This window comes from Accipiter gentilis, unplaced genomic scaffold, assembly GCF_929443795.1.
Source record: "Accipiter gentilis unplaced genomic scaffold, bAccGen1.1, whole genome shotgun sequence".
NCBI lineage: Eukaryota > Metazoa > Chordata > Aves > Accipitriformes > Accipitridae > Astur > Astur gentilis.
Genome location: NW_026060956.1, coordinates 1,014,391 through 1,023,404, shown reverse-complemented (window position 1 = coordinate 1,023,404; position 9,014 = coordinate 1,014,391).

Sequence of the window (9,014 nt, the reverse complement as noted above, 5' to 3'; positions counted from 1 at the left end):
TTTAGGTGGTTTCTTACTAATCCTGTAACAGAAGAAATACATCGTTCTTCTTTGGTGTGGTGTGCCAGCTTTGTGGAGTTACCCCCCAGCACCCATCTCCGCACAGACATGAAAGAAACCAATTTCTCGGTTCTGCGTGTAAGATTGGCTTATTGCGCGCCGGGTACCGACCCCCGCTTGTGGCACAACACATCTGCAAGTACAGTACTGACCCAGATATGAAACATCGAGGGTGCCAGTTAATCCCAGGTGCCACATACGCTGCACCTTCTTCCATCGCCTCCTCTCCATGAATTGTTTTCCAGTCTCTCCCACCTCATCCCAGCTCAGATACCTGCACCCTGGCTCAGGGCTGGCCACCCTCGGGGCAGCAGCAGGAGCTGCTCTGACCCTGGTGCTGGGGTTGTCCCTGGGGCTGAGCACTCGGGCCCAGGGCTGGTGAGCTGGGCCATGACAGGGCCCAGGGCTGATGAGGTCTCCCCCAGGCCCGTCCACACTGCGAGACCACCTGCTCTTGCCCCTGCAACTGTAACCGCAACTGCAACTGCCCCTGCCCTTGGCCTTGGCCTTGGCCCTGGTCCTGGTCCTGGTCCTGGTCCTGGCCCTGGCCCTGGTCCCCCCCTCGCCCCGGCTGCCCCACCCCGTCTCTCCCCCATTTCTCCTCAGGCCACTGGGCCTCTGCCCCCTCCCGGCCCCACCCCAGGTCGGCAGTGACTGACAGGCCAACACCGGCTCCGCTGATTGGCTCAGCCGTGGCCAATGGCTCACTTGAGAACAAACCCCAGCTTGAGGCGAGGGACGGGCCTGGGAAACTTGAATTCAAACCCATAAATCCCCACAAGGGTGCTGGTAACGGAAGAAAACGGTGGCAATGCCACCGAGAGCGCCATGCCAGCAAGAGTGCCAGCCTGTAGGAGGGAGGCACTGCTCCCCTCTCCCCAGCCTTATAGTGCAAAACACTATGCACACAGCAGCCCCTCTGCCCTAACCACGTCCCTGAAAAACACCACCTGCGCTGCAGGATCAGGACCAGTAATCCCCTCTCCTCTCCTCCTCCCCTGTCCTTCCCCAATGAGTGTGTATCCTCTTTTCCTCCTCAGTATTTCCTTCCAGCAGAAACACCGGACTCCCTCCCCCATCCTACTTCAACTAGGGAAAAAACCACCTCCACAAAATCAACACTTAAGTACCTAAGACAAAGACTTGCAGTTGTCACCTGCAGGTCCTAAAGCTGGCACCAGAAGTGCTCATTAGGAACACACAGGCACACCTCAGGATGCCCACAGCCTCAGGAAAATCATGCTTCAGCTGAGCTGTAAGAGATTCACACATCAAAGAGTATCTCAACAGCTATTAGGACGGAAATTAAAAGCCCTTCACGTTCTCCAGTGTGACACCGCTGTCATACATCTGTGTTTGACACCAGGCCAATAAAGGCTTACTCTAATGCAAAACTCCTTTAGCTAAACTGTAAACTAATTGGGCTGAGAAGGTAAAGAACTTGGAAACACACAATGCCGAAGCATTAGACCCTCACACTCCCACCCTGCATCTTCAACCTCATTTTCCTATAACAAGTTTCCAAATTAAGGTATTCTCAGAAGCAGCAACAGGACATATTTCTTGCAGTGCTTTCACCTGCTTGTACCCCACTCTGATCCATTGCCAGCCCTTGAATTGCTCTGTCATTTCCTCACTTTGCTCCTCCAGTTGCAGTTATTCCTGTAACCAGAACAGCAACGGCTCTTAGGGCAAGAAACTTCGCACGGTTAAGGGACTGGCATTGTAGTTTCAGCTGTAAAGTTCTAAGCAGTAACTTCTCCCCTCGCTTGGTAAGGAAAACTCAGCACAGTGTGGGTAGTTTAAAAACAACCACCACCACCTCCCTAGAATAAAATAAGCAAGCACTTCTGCACCTGCTAGGAATCCTGCATCACCTGGGGCACAACAGGAAGCCAGAAGCTCACACTTGCAACCTGCACTGCTGATTGCCAAGAAATCTTCCCTGTAAATCCAGCAAAGAGAAGCCAAACAAGCCAAACAGTTGTCAGACACTTCTAAAGCCCGAAAGGGAGAAATGTCAAGAAACAGGACAGGCACCCATCTAAGAAGGCAGCAAATTTGAATACCATTTTAAGAGTTTTAAAGACACTACAGTAAATAAAGTACAATCTTTCATCTGCTAACTCTGCAGATGCAGGCTCTACAGAAAGCAAGCGCTCAGGTGAAGGAAGAGGATGAAACTCTGGAGAAGAACAACAGATACAGAAGTATCTTAATCCTCAAGATACAAAAAGCAGCCAAAGACTTGAAACAGAGGCAGTGAATATATCCCCATAATGGAGTTCAGGAGTCCCCCTCATTAAGGAAGACGCAAGAGTCACCCACAGGGTCAATGTAACCTTTGTGGACAGACTAAGTCCAGTAAGATCACTGGGCACACTCTTGCAGCGAGTCTTAAAAATGGATCTATGTGGAAAATTAACAACTGAGACTAGCAACAAGCACCAATTAACTATTCTTTGGACATTTACTCCCCTTGGACTAATGCCAGCAGCACTGATGAGGGAACCAAACACATGGACCCACTTCTTTACCACAATCCCAGGAAGCACCCAAGGAGAGCACTAGCAATTCTCCTGGGTGACTTGACGGTACAAGGGAGAAAGCTGGACGAATTCCCAGGAAGAAGGTGTTTGGTGAAGAGGCTGAGCACCACCCTCATTGCTGTGCTCAAGCCAACACTGCAAAGCAGCTTCTGCTTCCTCAGGAATGTCCATCATATTAACACCCAATTGTTAATGAGGGGTTGCTGCCCAGCGCTTGCAAGCTGGGTATTACCGAACCCAGAATTAACTCACTCATTTGATTACATGTGATCACGAATACTGAAAATGTAATACCCAAAGATGCCCAAATTAACATGCCAGTCTACTGAAAAGAGCTGAGCCATAAAATTAACTGCTCCCTACACTCACCAGCAGCGCAAGAGCTCCCACATGACTGAAAAGCCAACAGCAGGAAGAAAAGTCTGAAGGTCTGTTACGATTAAAGTTCTTTTCTCTCCTTCAAGTGCCTAATGTGAGATATACCAGAGTCTGTTCCTCTCCCCTCTCCCAGGAATAGACCGTTACTGTGTAATACCATCAGTCAAACACGGGCAAGGGCAACTGCCCACTTCTACAGGCTGAGCCAGCCTCAAAGGTCTACCTGGTCTCAAATAAAGCAAATCGAAGGTCTCAAGCATGGCTTAACAAAATGCCAGCAAGCCCATTGCTGCTTGACAGAGGTCACCTCTGCAAGTACAATATTGCTACAGTAAAGATTGGGATGATTTGGGGTGGAGGAGGCAACGCCAAACACACCATTCCAGAGGGCAGGCAAGAGCAAGGGAGGGAAATCATTAAGGAACATTGGAAAAGATAAGATGGTCTGAAAACGGGAGTGCCGCTGGGTCTCAGCAGAGCACAGCGAGCTGTTTAAGAAGCTATGGAAGCACAGTCACAAGACCAAACTCCATCCATCACAGGGGTCTATCTGCCATTTCAACAACAGGCTGCCCCCAAATCACCTCTCATGGGGAGCCTGGAGATTCCCTGCCCTACAGCCATTCCTGCCCTTTGATGGGAAACCCCTGCCTTTCTCACCATGATCCTGGATTTCAATTCCAATGTCTAACCCAACAGGGCAACAAACTCAAATCAAGTAAGAAAACCTGTCTCTTCCTCCTATTGTTGCCGAAAAACTCGGAATAAAGAACTTATCAACACCAATTTAGTGTAGATAAGCAGACACTTCTTTATTGACGGCCGGGTGCGCGGGTGAGTCCTCTCACCAACCACGCACACCGAACTCCAAAATCATACACCTTATATTGAACTTATTCATTCATATTCATTAGATTTCCAAGAAATCATTAGCCTACATTAGCATATATTAATGTCCTTTACACATGCGCATTGAAGGTCTCTGGTGGTCTTCTAGAGTCCTCTAGTGGTCTTTCATAGTCTTCCTCACTTGTCCGCTTCTTGACCTTCTCCAGGTGATTCTGCGCAGTTGGATCCTTGGTAAATCACTAACTAACTATTTATTGGCAAATTACTACAGGTCGCTTTATTCGACCTTTATCAATTCCATTAATTTGTAATTCTGACTTCTTCTCCATTCTTCTAGTTTGTTATTATATACTCCCTCTGACACACACTATATCACTAGTTTGCTATAATATACTCCTGCTGACAAACACTACATCACTAGTTTGCTATAATATACTCCTACTGACAAACACTATGTCGAAATCATTCTTAAATCTCAAGCTTGTCATCTAAGTTCTAAATGTTCCTTCTAAATGATTTTGACCAATTCCTTCGGCCTTGGTATCAGGTTATACAGAGGGTTTCACAGCAGCTGTCGGTTGTTAATTAAATGTGCAAAATGCAATAGAGGTATCTTTACTAAACTGTTTCTGACCATTTTATATTTTTATCAAACATAATTTATTCTAACCACTACCAAATCAGTAATAAATCAAAGCTACCATCCAATCAATAACAAATCAATAACATAATAATCAATCAGTAACACTATCACTGGTCTTTGGACAGTTGGCATATCATCACCTTTCTCTGCCTCGATTTCTAACACTGACTGGACCAAAAGTGACGGACAACCAACCACGAAATATTCTGAAACTTGGTATCTGTATGGCTACAAGCATTTAAAGCCACTGAAACAGGCTAGAAATCAAGTTATCTCTGGCCCCATTTGTTTGCAGGCTTGCAGCACTATCTAGTTTGTTTCCAGTTTTCCAGTGGGATCTTCATACAGCAACAAGGGTAAATCCTCCCCATGAGAAGTTCTCTTTGCAAGAAAGTGTGGGAGCAGCTCGGAACACCTGGCATTTGTTTTCAAGAGTGAACCTTAGAATTTGTTGTGCTGCATGTTTGCCACGCCTTTGAAGAACTAGTTTTACAAGGTCAGGTCGAAGGATGGCCTGGTGTATGCCTGGGAAGATGTGGCTGAAGACAGTCACCAGTATGTGTATGGAATGTTTTTATCTTTAAGTCTTCTGAGGACTGGCAAACATCCCAGCTGAGCCAGATATGTGCTCCTGTGTTAGTAGTATTGGCTGTATGCCGTTAGCTCTTTCTAGATCTTTGTTGAAACATATATAAGTTTGATCCTTTTGTGAAATAAATGGAATCTTGTACAGACAGCTTGAGCACTTAATTCAGTCACCGCAGAAAGCACCCTGAAAGCAGAATACACAGAAGCAGGTGAGACTTGAGGAATTTTACGTCATTGTCCAGATTCTTCGGAGATTTGTCCAAAGCTTCTTATGCAGGAAAAAAAGGAGGAAAAGGGGTCTCACACTACCAGGCTTTAGGACCACACACTGAGGTACTCGGGGAGACCAGAGTCAGCAGAGAGGGAGACTTTCCAGGGGTGCCTCTACAGGAACCTAGAGACTCTGCCGACTCTGCAGAAAGATCAGCCTCTGTATTTGGAAGCCAAAGCTTAGTCCATACAATTACCCTTTTTGCCCTTCACCCAGACCTGGAATATGCTTCAATTAATAGATCAACATCAGGGCTGGGATTTCCAGATCAGGAGTGTTCCTTTGGCACAGGTGACACTCAGTGCCTAACTAATAAATTTTGTTTCAGCACAACTGGAGGACACTCAAGTAGACTCAAGTGTCTAGTTTCTTTAAAACAAAACAAAACAAAACAAAACAAAACAAAACAAAACAAAGCAAAGCAAAGCAAAGCAAAGCAAGCAGCACCTCAAACCAAGCCCACATAAAAAAAAAACCTAAGCAGAACATGTTCCCTGTGACACAGTGATCTTACACAGTAGCTGGAGGAGTAATCCTAGAAATACACAGCCTGTCATACTTCACCCACGACTTGCTGCTTCTCTGTATACTTCCACTTTTCAAAGCCTGTAAAATAACCAAAGCAGTATGTTGCCATCACAGAACAACACGGGCACCATTACGACATCTTTAAAAAACAACGAACAACTCCAAATGAAATTGGAGAGCTCCTTCACTTCCCCAGGGGATATAATCTCCCCCTTTTCCAAGAAAAGCCTGAAGACACACAGATGCAGCGCTGTGAACTGATTCCGTTTAAGCAACCAACCCACAGGGGAAGTAGATTTATGAAACACCACAAGAAGAGCTGTTCATGAAGGACCCACGTCAGTGCTCGGTGGGAGTAAGTTGTACTTCTGGGACAGGTGCCAGAGGTGTACCTTGGGAGAGCTCTTCTCCTGCCAGGATTTCCACCTGGAGGGGAGGGAACTGCATTCCTTTTCCTTGCAGGATTTCCATCCAACTCTCCACTACCAACTGCAAATTAAGCCTGAGACTCACTGCTTGGCATTACTGATGAAGATACTGAGTACAGAGACGAGAGGGACCACAAGGACACAGGTGGACTAGCTCCAGGCAGTCTGGCAAGAACTGCGTAAGGGGCTAGAGCTACTCTGCGGTGGTGGCTGTGACCTCCAGCAGAGACAGGAGAACAGAACATGTCCCAGCCTTGTCTGTCTTCTCAGCTTCAAGCAGCTGCCCATTTGGCACCAAAGCAGTGGAGTACAGGCACACTCTGCTTCACCAGCGACAGGGGCAGGGCAAAGGCGTTCATCCCGGCAGGACAGAGGCGTCAGTAACAAGCTGAGAGTTTGGTGCCTGCCAAAAGGCTACGAGCAGCACCCTGGAGTCCTGCAGCTTAGCTGAGCAGTAGGGAAGACTGTCACTCTGGAACACACACGCTTCACAGCTGGACCTGACGGGCATCAGACCCATTCTCCCTACCCAGTCCCACAGAAGTTCGAGGGAGTTTCAATGCACCAGGCAGCAGGGCATTTGGGGAAAGACGGAGCCTCTCCTACAGCAAGCAGGATGACAGCAGGTGCTAGCGCAACATGAGCTAACAGCAAGTTACCTTGCTTCATGGAAAGTTTCTAGCTTGTGTTAGTGAAGTCCGACGTGCACTCTTCAACCTTGGAGAGAAAAAAAACCACCCCACAGTTCATTTGTCACATTGGCTTATTAGAGGAGATGGTGTCATGACCCAGACTGGACAGACCAGGGAATCGTGTTTAATTCAAAATTCCCTCGGGCTAAATTAAGGTGAAACGACACCAAACGATCAGTTAAAGGTTTTATTTATGACAGAAGCAAACGGAACTGGGGAGGCGTGGTAGTAGGTGACAGGGTTTCTCACAACAGGAATTGGCATAAGACTACTTCTGTAAGCCGTATAATCATATACATCAATTCAGGGAATAAGGAGATCCCTCCCGTTGAGTCACAAGGTTCAGAGCAGACCCCCTTGCTTTCTAGACTGCTCCTCAGAGAAGGGCCCAGGGGCGGCTGGATCCACTCTTAGTCTCAGACTTGGTCAACAGTTCATATCTCGAAACGGATGAGATGTAGGGATTGTGGAAAAGGAAAAGGAAAGAGAGAAGACAGAGAGAAAGATTTCACTGGTCCTGGGTCCAGCGTTGGTTCAGTCAGCCGAGGGGTCCAGTCAGCCGACGGGTCCAGTTCCAGTGGGTTTGCACTCCCAGGGCTTCAGTTTGTGTCCTTTTATCATCCTTGCCCCTCCTTTGGGCTGGCACCTGAACTCGTCAGGTTAATGAGCAGTTTTCGAGCCTTTGGGGTTGGGGGTCCTTTGTGGAGTAACTTCTCCTTCCCTGCAGACTTGGCCATTGTTTGATCTTTGTATCAGAAGAGCTTACCAGAACAGGGAGCTGTGCACCCTCCAGCATACCCTCCCCCTCCTGTTGCTGATGTCTGAGCTGTTTTCACCTTGGTTCCTTGCTGTGCAGGGTTTATCTTTAAGCAGAACTTGCCCCACCACAATGTTTGAGACATTAACTCTTTCAGTCTCTCACAGATGGCCAACCAGAACAGCTAAAATGGGAAAAGTTTCCACAGCCTGGGACTAAAAGGATCCTGGGTTGGAGGCAGGTTATGAAGAACCCATGAGCTACAGCAGCAGCACACTCAGCAACCTTGGCTCATCTGGAAAATGGAGAGATTTAGTTAAGTTTGAATGACCAGAACACTCATGCCCCTAGCACCCATTTTCCATCAGCACCTCTGCAGGCCCTCCATGTCATGTCCCCCTGCAACAGCCATGCTGCAGAACAGCCTACGCAAACTCCAGCTTTGCAAGGCAATACCTGGGACAGGCACAGAAGGAACAGATCCATTTTTGCTCCTGGCACTGCTGAAAACTACAATTCAAATACAAGTGCACTTTTGAAGACTCCTGCACTCTGCAGTTTTGGACTTGATGGGCAATACTCCCGGGGAATCAGTCCCTGGGCTCCAGTGACTACAGCTTAAAATCACCGTATTCCTCTATGTATAAAGAGTGTCATTATGATACCGAAAAGCCGGCTGAAGAAACTCTCTAAGAGGCGTTTTGGAGTTTTAGGCGCTGGATGCATGGGGGATAGTTCCCCCTAGCGTGCATGCCACAGCTTCAGCACAAACAGGTTCAATAGAATAACTGATTGCATATTAATCAGATTAGTATACATATACATAAAAATGGTCGCAACTGATTATCTTAGTACTGCCTCCATCCGATCATGTGCAATGAAGGATCCCTTTGAGTCGAAGGGCTGCTTTTGCGACCACCGACCCATTGAAGTTCTTGCTGGCTGTCCTTGAAGTCTTTATTCCTGTCCTTGTTCTTTGATCTTGAAGCTTAATGCAGTTTCAATCACATGTGGTCAGTTTCAGCATTGTTCTCATCTAGCGTACAGGAACATCTCGTCCTAAGAGCAAAGAACTGCAAAACTTAGGAGTAACTACCTCTACTAGTTAATTGCTTGGCTATACTTTTGTCTATTGTTTCTATCATAGTTGTTAGTGTAAGATTTCTAATAATTATTTACCAAATCTCACTTTTACAGTCACCTAGCAGCAAACCAGTTTCCACGGCTGGTACAAAATATTAAAACCATCAAAATATTTAGACATACCATAC